We start from the raw sequence: 17,294 nt of genomic DNA on the forward strand, positions 1-17,294 counted from the left end.
AACCTAACTACACGTACAAGGATGGGATTCCATGTTACGGAAAGACAGACTTTAGTTTAAAATCTAAAGGAAAAGGTAATAGATATTAGTCCAATATTTTCTCCATTCTTTAATTTGTTTGTGTTTATTACACTAAATACAAACAATTTCCATACATAAACTTGGATTTAATGTTAGTAACAGTGATGAAACAAGCCTTAATTTTTAGGGGAAGTTGCCACCTTGCTTGCATTGTCTGAAATATCCATGGAAAGCAAATGAGAGCACCGGAGGATGCATCACACTATTTATAAGGGAGTCCACATGAAGAAAATATAGTTAGTTAAAATTGAAAAAAAAAAAAAAAAAAACTTGTTTGGTACATCATGTTACAGTGGTTCAAAATTCGAACAAAAACAACAAAAAATATGGTAAAAATATGATAAAATATTTCAAGAACGAAGAAAAGAAGGATATACGAGCATAGAACACATGTAGATTTTAAAAATACTAAGAAAAGGAGGACTGTATATACATATAAATTGTGAGACCAATTCATATTTATTAATTAAAAATAATATTATTGTATATATAATAAGCTTATATAATATTAGCGTTGTGTTTAGAAATTTAAAATGTGGGAGGGGGATTGTTACTAGGTTGCGTGGCACCTGCACCAACATGGGGCCATGGAAAGTAGGCATGAGGCATCCAATAGGGGTGGATATTTTTCATTTCACGGGGGTTGGGCAGTCATTTCACTCCTGTATGCTTGGGAGCATACCCCATACAGCATGGCATGCTTATTTTTTCCTTAATATTTACATTTCTTATTTTTTATTTTTTAATGTGCAAGAGATCGTTGCCTAGTCGCGTAACCCCTGCAGAAGCATGAGGACCAATGAGATAACGCATTGAGGTATATATGTGGATGAGATTTTTGATTTCATAGGGGGTGGGATGGTAATTTCATTTACTGATGTATTTGGGTATAGGGCCTAAGCGATCATGCAACCTTCTTTTGTCCTTAAAACAATATGGAACTAGGTTGCATGGTGCCTACACCCACACACAAAGGGAGGAGAAATGATGATCCCACCCCGATGAAATGTCAATCACGGATGCTGATTCCCTATGTTACCTGGCATCCAGGACCAACACAAGGGTATGCAGTCTGGCCCCACCTACAATGTTGATTCCCCACAGATTTGGCAGCAAATTCCTCACCCAGAAAATTTCCTTTTCTTACTGTGGGGGTGCCTTAGTGGCCCTTGTGCTCAAACAATTTGGGAGAGGCATAGAAAAATAACTTTTTTTTGAATATTTTTTAAGGTAATTTACAGTGCCAACCCCTGGAGAATGTCAGTATTATAGGAATACCCCGTTTCTTTTACCAAATTAGACTCAGACCCCCTACCGTCAGTCTCAGTTAAGAAATATACATTTTATGCTGATGTCAGCTATTATATTTTATTTGAAATACGAAAATGCCCTTACTAAATGTGAAGTCCCTAAAATGCCCATGTAATGAGTCTCATCCTCAAATCAATAGTTCCTATACCGTTCTCCCAAATCAAGCACCAGCGATCACGGCGGTGGGGGCAGCGGCATCGGTGACAGTGGCGATCAGCACAAACTCACAGTGGTGGTGGGCAGCGACGTAGGTGATAGCGGCGATCAGCACGATCTCACAGTGGTGGCGGGCAGCGGCATCGCTGACAGCGACGATCAGCACGAACTCACGGTGGTGACAACAGCGGCATCGGCAACGGAACTCTCTCTCTATGGTTCTTGATTCTACACTGGAGGTTTGACGGCTGAGTTTTCCAAACCACCGCCGCTGGCACCACTCCTCCATCACTCTCTATGGCATTGGGATTACCTGTAATAGCAGAGAGCAAATTGCTACAGTCAATATGCCCATCGTAAATGGAATGCATTATCTGAACACCCAGATCATTGTATAGAGCAGAAAATATATAAAAAATAATAATGAATTAAAAAAAAAACCAGAATCAAGACAGCGATCACGGCGGTGGGGGCAGCGGCGTCAGTGACAACGGCGATTAGCATGGGAACTTGAGAAGTAGAGAAGGGGAGGGGTGTCAGCGTGGTGGAGGAGTGGTGTTAGCAGCGGTGGTCTGGAAAACTCAGCCGTCGAACCTCCGATGTAGAGAGAGAGTTTCGTCGCCGATGCCACTGCCGTCACCACCATGAGTTCGTGCTGTTCATCGCTGTCACCGATGCCGGGCACCAAACCTTCTCCCTCACCTCTTGTTTCTCCACCGCCGCTACCGCCGCCTCCTCCTCTGCCTCCATGTTTGCACGGCCTTTGCCTCCATGTCCGCCACCGACAGATCCGACTTCATTGGACCTGAATCATAGAGGTCGCAGAGAGGTAAAGGTTATGAAACAGTCATGGCCATGAAAAGGAATGGGAGGAGGAAGAAGATGAAACTGAGTCCGGTGAAATCCTGTACTTTGATCCAAATACCGGAGATGGAGACTTGCACGGGCACCATCAGAGGCAGCACCACTCACCGTCGACAGAAGGAGCACAACTTGCCGGCGACAGCAACTCGGGTACTCTGGATCTCGCCAGACTCACAGGTTGAGGTACGGAAAAGGAACGAGGGAGAGAGTGTGATAAGTGACAAGGGTGATCAATGGGTATTTTTGGAATAGTATAATACTGGTGTTTTACTCATAAAGGCAAAATTGTCATTTCACAACATCACTTAACATAAACTGACGACAAGGGGTCCAAGTCCAATTTGGTGAAAGAGAGGGGGTGTCCCTCTAATATTGGTATTCTCTAGGGGTGGCATTGTAAATTACCCTATTTTTTATGCGCTTACATTAGTACTCACGCACACGCACAACGCTCACGCACACGCACACGCACACGCACACGCACACGCACACGGACACGCACACGCACACGCACACGCACACGCACACGGACGACCGCATTACCCCACAAGAAACATTTTTCAAAAAATAATGACAAAAACGTTTAAAACTTTTGCTGTACGTTGGAGCGTTTGATTTCATCGCTGAGATCAATTTGACAAAACGGCGAAGGACGGCAGACAAACCGTCTCTAATAAGTAACTATGTGGAGACTGATGAGAGCGCGAGAAGAGTGAGTGGGAGGCGCATCACGCATGATACCGGCAGCCTGCCCGTCATTTTTCCTACTAATTTTTAATTGTTTTCGCAACGGCCACTTCTCCACAGGCGGGCAAGCCGTAAAGCCCTGAAACACTGGAGTCAACTGCGTGCTTCTCTCTTTGATTTTGGTGCCAAGAAAGCAGCGGCACATTACTTCTCATAGTCTGCCGAGTGCTGAAGAAAGCGAAAAATTGAAAGGAGCAAGAAAGAAGATCTTCCAGGTTCGGTGCTGCGAAGAGGGTATGTTTTTCTGTCTTTATCTCTTTTGTTATTATTCTTCGAATGCCTCTGTTTCATTGGTTTCTTCACTTAACCGTTGAACTCCAAGGTAAGAGGTGAGGTGAAGTGAATTCCTTACTAATCCGTTTTTAGCTTGGGGCTGGGACTGTTGTTTGGAATATCAAAGATTTTGGTTTTCATTTTGCTCTTAACTTCTTCATCCATGGATGTGAAGGTGAAGTTCATCCTTGATCATAGCAAAGGGTGCTTAGTTAACCCCTGTTTGGAATATGGCTAACTGGGTTTGTGTTTATAGCAAAAATTTGATATTCAATGTACTGGTTGTAGTTGCTCCTATTTTCTTTTACCAATCCGGTATGTATTATTTACGCTTGAGTTTAGCTTTCCCCTCGTTGCGTAGCTCTGAAAATGATCATATAAGATTGCTTTTATCTAAGTTTTCCTGACCAATTAATTCCTTTCGCAGAAATTTTATGTCTTTCAATCCTCAGAAGAGAGAAATTGAAGTTTACTAAGTTTTCCAGGAGAGATGTCTTCAAAGGCGAAGAAACCTTCCAAAACACCATTGAAGTTCTCATCTTCAGATCATTTTTCTTCTCTTAAGACCTCATCAGCTTCATCAACTCATTCAGATGGAGAGATTTGCAAAGATGACCTTTTGCATGTTCTTGAAGAAGCGTCAATCAAGTTCCCTTCTTTCATCTCCAAATCTGCATTCATTGGTCAGTTTAGCGATGTCAGGCATGAAGGTCACGAAGCTACGGTTTGGCTTTCTGAATCTGCCATGGTTGCTTCCTCCCTTATCCCTGGTTCGGTTGTCTCAGTAATTCACCATTTTCTTCATTTAACAGTATTAGGGGATTCATGGCATTAGGATTTGGATTCTTCACATTATATGTTCCGAATTGAAATTCACAAATTATGTATGCAGATTGTGATTTATGGTATTGAATCCGGATCTTTTTCTTTTTTTTTTTGGTGGGGGGGAGGGGGTTCAAATGCAAATCTAAATGTTCCTTTTCAAGACTTGTGCGGTAGGAGGAATTGATTTTGATTGACTGTAATCTACTTTATACAAGTGTACTTGAAAGTACATTGAGGTAGATCAGTTCGGACAGTCTGCATAATCTTTCTAAAGTTTTCAAAAACCTGGCTTGTTGGTAGCTTGGCATGTGGATTGGTTGACTAGAACTTAAAATGGAGCTCTAATCGATTCTATATATATATATATACAAGTAAGTATGTATGTATGTATGTATGTATCTACTGACGAATGGATGCCGATCAATTTCGACAGTTTCTCTCTGTTTCTAAACTTTTTAAAATACGGGCTTAGTTGGTATTGGCTTAGTTAAGTAGAAGTTAAATATATCGCTGAGTTAATTACATATCTTATGATAAATGGTACAAGTTTTTGTGGGTTGATTTACAAAATAAATTGGTAAGTTTGTCTCGAATTCTTGACCCATTTTAAAGAATGACCCGCTCTGACATATTTTGGTGGTGATCCAAATGGAAAGTTTTTTGAGATCTATGATGGAAGCAGAGGGGTACAGTTTGACCTAATCGACCGTGACCCGATGGATCGACCTGCGACTTGGAGGAGTATATAATGTACCATCGTCTTGGTGAGCAAGTCATTATAATTTGGGAATTTTCGAGCTAGGGTTTCAGAGCGAGTTTTCTTGCCGCTGTTTGAGTGTAATCTCTCTTCTACATAGTGACACATCTTCTTCTTTGCCCGAGGACGTAGCACTCCACATCGGTGTGTGAATCTCGTTTAGTCTCTGTGTTGTACGGATCTGTGTTTATTTATTTTCGTATTTGTTGGTGTTTGCTATAACATAAATAAGTACGATTCTTAGTATTAGGTTTAATAGAAGCAACTTAAAAGAAACTTTTTGTATTGTTCTTTATTTTGCATACCCTTGATGATCTCAGAGGTGACTGTGATAGCTTCATCACCTTTATAAAACATTTTTAGATGTTCCTATCTCACATTGGTGTAAAGATGGTCCAATCAATTAAGTTACTAGGTTTGAAACGATATGTTCATGCTTGAGGTCAGCTACATGGATCCGTGCAAAAACAAAAAGAGAGGAAGAGGAAAATAGCACAACACAAGGTTTGAAACGATGATGAATCTAATTTGTTTTTAACCCTAACTGGCCCCTAAATAATAAAATTTAGAGCAAGAGAACGCTACCTCCTAGTGCAGGTACACGCCAACGGGAACAGCCAATGGGAGGGTGCACATGAGCATCTTCTACGCGGTGTAGTGTGGTCTTTTTGCACCTGTTGTGTTTTTGCATAAGTACATGCCAGGAGGTAGCATTCTTTCTTCCTAAAATTTGTTTTATACATATCTTTATCGGAGCAACCCCAGATACCCTTGTCCTTGGGAGGTGAGAGTTCTATTATCCCTGTGCTGCCTTGTTCAACTCTGTGGAGCATGTTCATGCTTGGAGAGAGGTCATTAGCCTGGACGATTTCCTTGCTTGTTCATATATTTTTTGCTCATCTAGAGGTCTTTTTGCATCCTTCTCATTTCCTCCTGATGTTGTTCCACTTGAAGAAGGATACTGATAGTTGCATCTATTCTAGATTGTAATCTACTCTAATTTTCTGTCTGTTTTTTCTCTCTCTAGATGGTTTAATAAACGTTGATGAGTTTGGAAAAGTTTCTACACTTAAGGTAATCAATCCTCTTTTGAAAAAGTTATCGCCTCGTGGTCTCGCAAAATGTGTTTCTGAATCAGATTCAGCATGAATATATATTAAGTCTAACACAGATTGTAGCTCTGTTGGGATTCCTTGGCCAGCCATCATTGGAGGTATCTTTATGGACAATGGTCATCATTGTTCTGTTGTTTTTGGGATCTACAGGTTAAGGAGATTCAGTTATTGTGGAGTTGAAGGCAATTAATCCATGGCCTGGTGATATCTTTGGCTAATGGATTGACTAGAGTGCATGTGGAAGAATACTCCCTGGTGGTTATTAAGTGGCTACAGGAGCATGGAGGGGGTCCATGACGATACCTTCACATCATCTGGAAGGCTGAGGCATTGTCTGCAGAGGGGGGGGGGGGTTGGTGTTCTTAGACAATCCATGTATTTGGGTCTTTATCCTTTAATGTAGTTGCCCATTTTGGATTTGGCTTCGGCATCCCATTGTTGTTGTACTCTACCTTTAGTACTTTAGCTAGTTTATATTAATAAAATCTGTTTTTTACCTATCAAAAAAGGAAATAGAAAAAGAGTGAGCAGATGGCTATCATGGCTTACATTGGCTGTTTCATTTCCTTTCATGATAAGATATCCTTTCTCCACCTCTCTTCCATCTTGTGGATAAGCTATGGGCTTAGGAGACCTCTGTCTACCTGTAATAATCAAACCTGTTACTTTTGTACCTTTGTGTGGGGTCATAGACAATTCATCAGGGATATTATGAGTATTTAATTTTCTGAGAAAAGAAAAATCATAGTAACAGTTTTGTTTATGGCAAGGATACAACTGTGCTACGGTATTTTAATTAAGAAGCATCTGACATGGTTATAGATCCTATTTTGAAGGTTCTGTTAGCATAGGTTATCCGCTCTTTGGTTTGTGTCTTCATATAGATGTTTAACATCTGATGATGCTTGACAAGTAATTGATGGACTTGAAAAATGCATCTTTCATCTTGTCAATAGGGTTCAAGGAATCAAAATCAGATCGGTCGATTCGGAAGTTTCAAATCGGAATTGTCTAATTTCAATCCTCATTCCGGCCTATTTGAGGGTTTTTTCTAGGGTTCAGGCAATTCAGGCCAATTCCTGGCTGATTCCAATAGATTTCTGATGAATCAGAATTGGAATCGGTGGGAACCAATCCCATACGCTTGAACCATGCTTGTTAACGAATGAGGGTTCAAGCCAGTATATCTGAACCTTTGAAATTGCTGGTAAAGGCACTAATAGAAATCCTTCTTTTACTAGTTTTTCAGCTCAAAAACTTTTCTTACTTCTTTATCAATAAAAATGAAAAACAAAATGAAATAAAAAAGAGAAAACATTGCTAGCGCACAGAAAAGAAATATAGCTTATGTGCTTCAAATTCAAGCGAAAATGGGGTTTCTGTATCATGACCTTCTTAGGCTATGGTGTTATGTTATATCTGTGTTACAGATATGGTAAATGATCATAAGTTTCTTTTAGCACTCATGCCATAAGTCATAATGCATCAACATAAGTTTTTGACAACAAGGCCCAGCGAAGGAGTTTACTCGAGTCGTAGAATCAATAGGGAAATTGTCACTTTAAATTATTCAACTAGCCAACCCCACCATCAATCCTTTAATATTAGGAGTTAAGGACTTACATGTCTTATTAGTCCATTTTGTTTTCTTTTTGTCTGTTGTTCATGCAATGGCTACTTGATTTATAACATGTACTTTTAGCACTAATTTGGCCCTCGTGGAGAAATTCAAAAACGTGCCAGGAACATTCTCAATTTCCTGTTTTAAACTGTAAAATGTAACAGATTTTGATTGAATGTTCTAAAGTTGAAGAAATATGGAATAATGTTCCGCAATGATCATCATGGGGTTTGTTGGTCCAAAAGCTTATTCTTGCTTTCATGATTCTCAATTGAATTCTCTTTGAAATTTGATAATGTTATGTGGTTCTACCTAAACTTTCATCAAATGGCCATTTTTATGAATAAATGTTTGAAAACTAAATTTTAGATAATTTAGTGTGGTTGACATTTAAATGGGGTTGTTGAAGTGTGAGGTGCAAATTAGCTGTGATTTCTCCTATTGCCGAAGGCCCAAGATGTGGCAAATGCTTGGCTAATTTGATGTATGCACATGACTGAATTGACATACAATTTTAATATATCAAATATTAAAACATTAAAAGCTGTTATGTAATATACAAATCACAAAGATGGTCTGAAATAACTAGAAGATTTTATCGGTGTTATAGTAGCATCATGCTAATATACAATTCTACAAGTACTCAGGGGTGTTTACTTAACCAGTATGGAAGATAACATCTATGTTTATATAGCACGTAATTACTGTTTGAGATGACATAGTAGAAGCTCTTTAGCCCATCCAATGTGCAGACTTGAGGCTGACTTCATATATTTAACCAGAGAAATTCAATAGGGCTGCAATGGCTGACAAATAGACTTCTTTTTTTTGGTGGTGGTGGTGGGGGGGGGGATTGGATAAGTGTTCATTCTTGTAAATAGAGATATGTAGGATATGTGATAGGGGCAGTTTTGTCTCCTTTTTTTTTCTGTTTATTTCTTCCAGTTATATCCTCTTTTATTTGTAGGTTATTACTCCCAACAGGGTTATACATCCATTGGTTCTCTTTTCCTCCCTCCTCTTGTTCTTCTTCTTCTTTTAATATTGTTTACATGTTGTCAAAGCAAGATCCTTAGGTACTGCTGCAACTCTCCTGGTATCTTGTTCTCCTCTCTTTCAAGACTTTAACCATTATTGATTGATTCATCTCTAATCATCTTTGAGGTTTCTTTTGGATTTTGTTTGAAGGGGTGCAACACCCTATGCTGTCTTTTGGGATTGTTTAGAGACTAGTTCATGTTTCAAATTAAGAAATAGGTCTCTCTTTGATTTTGGATGGCTGGAGTTTCAGATTTCTCTCTTTGATGTTGGTTGATTTATGAAGTGAAGATTGCGTTTGGATTTTCAGATTTCTCAGATGCGGGTAGCAATTTCAGGGTTTTGTCAGGGTGTTTTGGAAAAATCGATTTTTTCTCGGGGTGTTGTAGGGTATCGATTTTTGTTAGGGTGAGTCTTCTTTATGAATCATTGACACATGTGCTTGACCTTCTTTCTGAGATATGAATGTTGGGGTGTAAGCTGGCAAACACTCCTATTGAAGCTAACGGTCATCTAAGTAGCAAGGAAGGTGGCCCTGTGGATAAGGGGAGATTTCAGAGATTAGTGGGCACTTGATCTATCTTTCTCATACATGCCTTGACATAGCATTTTCTGTCAGCCTGGTTAGTTAGTACATACATGATCCCTACTCGATTCATATAGAAGTTGTGTTGCGTATTCTTCGTTACTTGAAATCTGCCCCAGGACATGACATCCTTTTTTCTCCTCACCTTAGGTTGGAGGTCTTCACGGATGTTGATTGGGCAGGTTCCCCCCGATGGCCGCTTACTATTGGTTATTGCACCTTTGTTGGTAGTAACCTTGTTACATGCGAAGCAAGAAGTAAGCTGTGGTTGCTTGTTCAAGTGCCGAAGCAGAGTTCTGTGCTATGGCTCATAACATTTCTGAGCTCCTATGGCTTCAGAATCTTCTCACATATTTAGTTGTCCCTTCCACCCTTCCTATGAAGTTCTTTTGTGATAGCAAATCTGCCATTACAACTATGTCCAGCATGATCGAACCTAGCATGTGGAAATCGATTGACACTTCATCAAAGAGAAACTGGATATGGTTCTTATCACTGTGCCTTTTGTTCCCAGTAGTGGACAACTGGATGATGTATTTACTAAAGGTCTTACTAGTACGATGTTTCATCCTATTATCTGCAAGTTGGGCATATGTGATATCTATGCACCAGTTTGAGGGAGAGTTGTAATAATGAGTTTTAGGAAAAATGTCAGATTCCAAACGGGTCCTTAGGTCCTTAAGGGGTTTAATGGTCCGTGTAATATTCTAGAACTTTTAATGGTCCTTGTAATATTCTAGAACTTTCTCTCCGTTATTATAAATAAAGAGGGTTGGTGTCATATGTGACACAAGTCATTATACCATCTAACAAAATGGTAAAAGAAAACACATTTAGACAAAGTTTTGAAGCATAAAGCACCTTATTATATATATATATATATATATATCAGCTTGATGCAAGGATATGAATCGTTTTTACCTAATCCGAAGCTGCATTAAGATAAAAAGAAGAAAAAAGACGAAAAAAGATCTGCAACTTAACCTCTTTTTCACTCAAATCTATTTCGATCTGTGATTTGAGTACTGTGAATCTTCAATACCTATTGAAATAGTGAAGATAAGGGTCATTTTTTATGTTAGCTGTTTTCTCCCAACTCAGATCAAAGAGAAAAATAAGTTTCCAAGGGCTGCGGTTTCTCTCGGTTTTATATTTTATCCACAGTTTTTGTTATTCACAGTTTTTGTTTTGCAGGTTTAAAGGAGGCGTATTGAGTGTACCATACATGCGTTGACCGTATCAGACCATATTGACCTGTAGTGGTTGAGACAGGGAAGATACAAATCGTTTTTAAAAATAAGTATAGTACCATACATATTGTATAGATACCCACCGATACTGTACCGATATGTATTGGCTGGTACAGTACGATACAGAGTGATACTTAAAACTCTGCTAATACCCAAGCCATTGGGCTTGGTTGGAACCAGAACCAGCAAACAGATTCAATGACGGACAACATGGCCTTGAGCTGGTTCTTCCTGTGCTGGTACTTCAAAACGTACCAATCTAGGTGCTGATCTGATTAATTAACTTTTGTGGTTTTGTTCCCCTAGGCTGTGTTCATTTTTAAACTTAAGACAGTTTATAAGTGCATGGCTGAGCAGGCGAAGTTGGAACCTTGGGTTTGGGAGGGGTTTTTGGGAAGGTGATGCTTTCAAATTCTCTCGGATAGTTTTATTGGATGTGTTTGTGGTTTAGAGCCAACAGGAAAGGAGGTTTGGGACTTGAATTTTCATGGCCTGTCCAATTTTAAGCCTTTTTGAATGTTTTGTTTCAGTTTTTTTTGACGACCCAAGCCATAGTTGTCATTACCGAATCGTATTGTAGGATCCCTTTCTAAATCTTTTTCAACTAGTTATATTTCTTAGATGCAGTCATTTGTTTAGGTATTTTCTGAAAGTTTATGTACAATTTCATTCTAAATCCTATTTTACATTTTTTTTTTTTTCTTCTTATTTTGTTTCCATTTTCATCAACTATATGGTGTCTTTAAATTCTCTCTGTGGTTGTAACTTTCCACAAGGAATTTCTTGCAAGAGACTATTTAACTCAATTTTTCCTTTGCTCTCGTGACTTTTCTCATCTTGTTATTTGTCTTCCCATTAACAGGTGTCTCTTGCTTCTTCAAGGAAAAAAATTTCAAATGGCTCCCCTGTTGACTTATTAACGGATGAGTTATTCAAACATACTGTTATTGATGCCAGAGGTGAAAGAGAGAATGATGCAGGCAGATACTTTGCTCTTGCAATGTTTTTCCCTTCTTGTAAGGTTTGAATATCTATAATGCGACTTTCAGATTTCCTTTCAATTGTATTCCTTTAGCGGGCAGCATTGCAAGAGAAGTAGCAATTTCTAACATCGGTGTCAACACCAAGAATTTAACTGCTCAAGGTCTGAGGAGTACGTGGGATTGTTCATTTCAAGGAAGATAATAAATCTAATATTCTATAGGTTAAAATTTCATGAAATTTGTAGACATGACAAGGAGAAACCTCTAAATTTTGACAAAGATCTGGAATCTCTTTTGTCAAGCTCCAAGTCCTTGAAAGAATTCATACTCGCATGATTTTCAGGAATCTTACTTTCCCTACTATTTATGCTTTTCTTTTTCAAAGTTTATTATTATCATAGGAAACTATTTTGCATATTCCTTTTGAAGGCTTTCTGATTCTTTTGACAGGGTTTGTGCTAGTTAAAGTAATATATAAAAAAAATTCTCTAGGGTTCTCTGCTTTACATTGGCTTCCTTCTTTTTATAGGTTTTGAAGAATGGAGTACGATTATCATGGAGCCTTTCATGCATGCTGGGTTTTCCTTCTGTGGGCAGGATTATATTTATCTCCTCCATTCAAACTCTGTCTGTAGCTGAGCTTCTAAATAACTTGCCTAACCCAATTAATAATGCAGCCTGTCCTCTCACACTCCGCAAATGCAAGGACTTGCGGTTACAACTGATTTCACCAATGGATGCTGTATCGATCAAACAAGACAAGTTGTCCAGCAGTAACCATCCAGCTGAGATATACCAGGATTACTTTGAAAAGGGCAAGGTTTCATCCCCAAAGACGCCATCATTGTACAAGCCAAAGCTTGATTCTCCTATAAGTGGTCTGCTACATTCGAAAGAGCGCGAAGAGTCTGTGCCGAATATACATTGTTTAAATGTGAAATCTTTGGGTACATTTGATATAAAATTAGCATTAGGTGATGAAAAAATGAGGGAACTGTGGCAAAGTTGTGCTGTTCACTGGCTACGTTGTCGCATTTTACTCCCTGGTAATATTGTGACAATCCCAATATTTCCTTCTTTTGTTTTCCGTGTGGAAGGTGCAAATGAATTGGAATGCACTAATCAGAAGTTGAAAGATGAAGGAAAGAATTTGATTTTTCAAACTTGTAGACTGATGGACCATATAGAAGAAGCCTTTTTGGTGGATCATGAAACAAAAATACGTATATTTTCATCATTGACTTCTGAAACGGAGACTGTAGGGAAAAGAGGTTACCCACGGAGACTGATATGCCAAGTGATGTTCCAAAATTGGGTGGTCTATCTAAAGAATTTGCTCTGTTGAAGGAAATCATAATCGCATCTACAGTGGACAGTCTTTCAAGGTTTTCTTGTTTCATCTTTTATTATGGTTTGCTTAATAAATTATAATATTTTGTTTACTTACTATTTCCTTCTAATATATTGGATGACCATGACCTACATTACATTATTGAATTGGTAAAATGTTTGTAACGGTCAAATGTCAATCCATGATGAATGCCATTTAGTTTCTACTGCTTCAGTGTGATGCAGGCCCATTTATGCCAGTTACACCAAAGAAGCCTTATGGGATTTATTGCCTTCCTGCAGGAGGTCAGGTGGCTATTTTAGTTGCTGAGAAGCCAAGTGAAGGTGTGTTAATAAAACCACACATTAGTTGACCCCCTATCAACAGGAGAACCCGCCCAATCAGAATGAAAATGACCTTCAATACGATTATGTCCATGATCAGAGTACAACAGACCATGCCTTGGAGCTTTCTTGAGATAACTTAGAATACGAACAACGACATCCCAATGTGAAGCTCATGGAGACAAAAGAAACTGGCTCACAAAACTGACAGGGAAGACAATGTCATGTCGAATCACAGTCAAATAATTCAGCTTTCCCACCAAACTCCTATATTTCTCAGGATCTTCTAACGCATCACCTTTTTCAGACATAAGTTTCACATTTGGATCCATTGGAGTGTCAAAGGGTTTGGTCCCTAACATACCAGTTTCTTTGGTCCCTAAAATACCAGTTTCTGTAAGTAGATCCAAAACATACTTTCTCTGAGATAGAGAAATTCCCTTCCTTGCCACCGACCTCCTGTATTTCTCAGGATCTTCTAACGCATCACCTTCTTCAGACATAAGTTTCACATTTGGATCCATTGGAGTGTCAAGGGGTTTTCCCTAACATACCAGTTTCTGTAAGTAAATCCAAAACATACTTTCTCTGAGACAGAGAAATTCCCTTCCTTGACTGAGCAATTTTAATCCCTAGAAAGTACGTCAACCTTCCTAGATCCTTAGTTTGATAGTGTTTCTGCAGATGTGCTTTCAAACTTTGGATTCCTTCAACATCATCCCAGTAATGACAATGTCATCAACATATACAACTAGAAATATCCTCCCTACATCAAACTCCCGATATAACACGGAATGATCAGTGTTACACCATGACAGCCCAAATGCACAAACCACATCAATGAACCTACCAAACCATGCCTAAGACTATTTCAGCCCATACAAGGACTTCTTAAGCTTGCACACCTTTCCACTCTCCCCCTAAGCAACAAACCCTAGAGGTTTCTCCATAGACACCTCCTCATGCAAATCACCGTGAAAAAATGCATTCTTTACATCAAGCTGAAACAACGGCCAATGAGACGAAGCCGTAAGAGAAATCAAAACATGAATAGAAGCCAACTTGGCAACAAGTCAACACCATAAACATGTGCATACCCCTTCGCGACCAACCGAGCCTTCAAACGAGTAAGAGACCCATCAGGGATAACCTTAACCACATAAATCCAACAACAACCAATAGCCTTCTTGCTAGGAGGCAATAATACAAGATCCCAAGTCTAGTTTTCTTCCAAAGCAAGCATTTCATCTTCCATTGCTATCCACCAGCCAGGACTAGATAATGCCTCTGCAAGATTCTTAGTGAAATCCGTTGTCACGGCGTCGCCAAGGCATCCCGGCGTTTTGGAGAGGGCAAATCGGTGGACCGATTAGTGTCACCTTCATTAATCGACCGCTAAGGGTCGTATGGCGTCACCAAATCGTCCCCGGCGACGATTTATGACGTTGTACACATAAATCGATCGCCATTTTTTTTTTTTTTGAAGTTATTATTGTTAATTACTAAATTGATTCTCTTTCTAACAATGTTATTGGCAGGTGTAATTGAAATGTACAAATTAATGCTACATGGGATAAAAGTGTAAATTAATAAGTTGTACCAATGAAAAAGAAAAAAAAAAGGTCTAAATTAAGACCAAAGAGACAAGTCGCGACTCCGACTCTCTTCAACCCTCCAACCCTAAGTCTCAAAGTGAAGACCGAAGACTCCCTTCAACCCTTCAACCCTTATTTTGCTCCGGCGATAGCTGTTCTTGCTCCGGCGTTGCTGTTCCCGTGCTTCGGCGAAGATAGGTATGTTCGACTCTTCTTTTCTTCTATTCTTCTATTCTTCTATTCTTCTATTCTTCTAACCTTCATCTTCCTTGTCTTTGGTTTTCAGTCTATCGACTCTTCTTCTCTTCTTCTAACCTTCTTCCTTGCCACTGGCTTCTTCTCTTCTTCTCTTCTTCTCCTCTTCTAACCTTCTTCTTCCTTGACCCTACAGAGTCTGGTTTGTTTGACTCTTCAGAGTCTTCACTTCTCATTTTTTCTTCCCCATTTTCTACTACTAAATCAGTAATCAGTCTCTTCTCTTCTTCTAATCTTCTTCCTCTTCCTTAGTTCACTCACATAGAGCATAAATCTTTCTCTGTTCTGATCTTATTTTGCTCCGGCGATAGCTGTTCCTGCTCCAGCGTTGCTGCTTCTGTGCTCCAGCGAAGATAGGTATGTTCGACTCTTCTTCTCTTCTTCTAAACTTCTTCTTCCTTGTCTCTGGTTTTGAGTCTATGGACTCTTCTTCTCCTCTTCTAACCTTCTTCTTCCTTGACCCTACAGAGTCTAGTTTGTTCGACTCTTCAGAGTCTTCACCTCTTTTTTTTCCCCCCTTTTTCTACTACTAATCAGTAACCAGTCTCTTCTCTTCTTCTAATCTTCTTCTTCCTCTTCCTTATTTCACTCACACAGAACAGAAATCTTTCTCTGTTCTAATTTCCTTGGTTTTTATTTTTTATTTTTTTGGTAATGTTGTATACTTGTATTGTCTTTTTCATTGATGCAAATTTTCTAGCAGTCATGATTGTCAGATTGTGGTCTTCAATTACCAGATTTTCCATGATTAAGAACCATGTTCTGTATTGTGGATTGTATTAATATTAAGCAAGGTAAGTCTATGTGCTAGGGGAAAAAGCCATTGTAATCTATGATATATGTTGCAACATATTTTAACAATGTTTCCTGTGAATCTATGATATATGTTGGTTCATATAAATGTTTTTACAAATTTATAATAATGTCTTGTTGGCTTGTGTGCATCTTTTTTCCCCCACTTGTCAATTCAATGTGGTCTTGTGCAATTATTGATGTAGGATGGAAGGAATCATTTTCGGTTATTTCTCAGCAATGTCTTTATCTTTTGATATGAATGGATTAAAATACTTGTCTATTGTCTACATTCTAATGAATACTATATTTTTTCTTAGAAAATTAGGGAAATAAAAAAGTAATATACTAAATAACTTTAGAAAATAGGAAAAATAAAAAATGACACATGGGCGATTTGACCGCCATAATGGGCGATTCATCGCCAAATCGATTAGCCACCCCTCCACCGCCTTGGATCGATTTGATGCCGTGACAATTATGTGCGGATTTGGGTTCGAAAACAGGAATCGGATTGCTCATGGACTCAAAAAATAATAGATAATTCAAGTTGAAATTTAAATGGCAATTTTGTAAATAGGTGGAAGTCTAGGAAGGAATGGAAAACTTGTAAATAATTAAAAGTTCCTAATAAGAAGTGGCAGGTTTGTGAATAAACAGAATATGCAAGGGTCTAAATAGCTAAATATGGGTTAGACACAAAGGTGATTAGTATTTATTTGGTAGGGATAAACTAGGAATGTCAAACAGCTTAAGGGCAGGGTGTAAATAAGGGGTCAAAGGAAGGGCATTAGTAAGGAAAGAAGAACTAGGAAAGCTCACGATTTAATAAAGGGGTTTAGAGTTTTCTTCAACCTTGGAATAGGGTTACAGTGGTGGGGTTATTAGAAACTTCAATCTGTTTACAGTATTGCCATCCTTCGCTATAACTTCAGTATATTTATGTCGAATGGGGTAATGACTTGTGTCTAATATGATACCAACCCTCTTTATTTATAACAATAGAGAGAAGGTTTTAGAGAATTACAAAGACCATTAAACCCCTTAGGGTCCGTTTGGCAACTGACACTTTTCCTAAAACCCATAAAACCCATTATTACAACACTCCCCCTCAAGTTGGTGCATAGATATCACATATGCCCAACTTGCAGATAATAGGATGAAACATCTTACTACTAAGACCTTTAGTAAATACATCAGCCCGTTGTTCATTACTGGGAACAAAAGGCACAGTGATAACGCCCCATATCTAGCTTCTCTTTGATGAAGTGTCGATCGATCTCCATATGCTTGGTTCGGTCATGCTGGACAGGGTTGTGAGCAATGCTATTAGTAGATTTGCTGTCACAAAAAAGCTTTATAGGAAGAGTA

The 17,294-nt window shown here is 38.8% G+C and overlaps 1 pseudogene; it reads left to right on the forward strand.

The window, feature by feature from the left end:
- Positions 1–3,051: 3,051 nt before the first annotated feature.
- Positions 3,052–16,952, forward strand: LOC122089949 (annotated as a pseudogene).
- The last annotated feature ends 342 nt before the right edge of the window (positions 16,953–17,294 follow it).

The sequence above is a fragment of the Macadamia integrifolia genome, chromosome 9, assembly GCF_013358625.1.
Source record: "Macadamia integrifolia cultivar HAES 741 chromosome 9, SCU_Mint_v3, whole genome shotgun sequence".
NCBI classification, from domain to species: domain Eukaryota; kingdom Viridiplantae; phylum Streptophyta; class Magnoliopsida; order Proteales; family Proteaceae; genus Macadamia; species Macadamia integrifolia.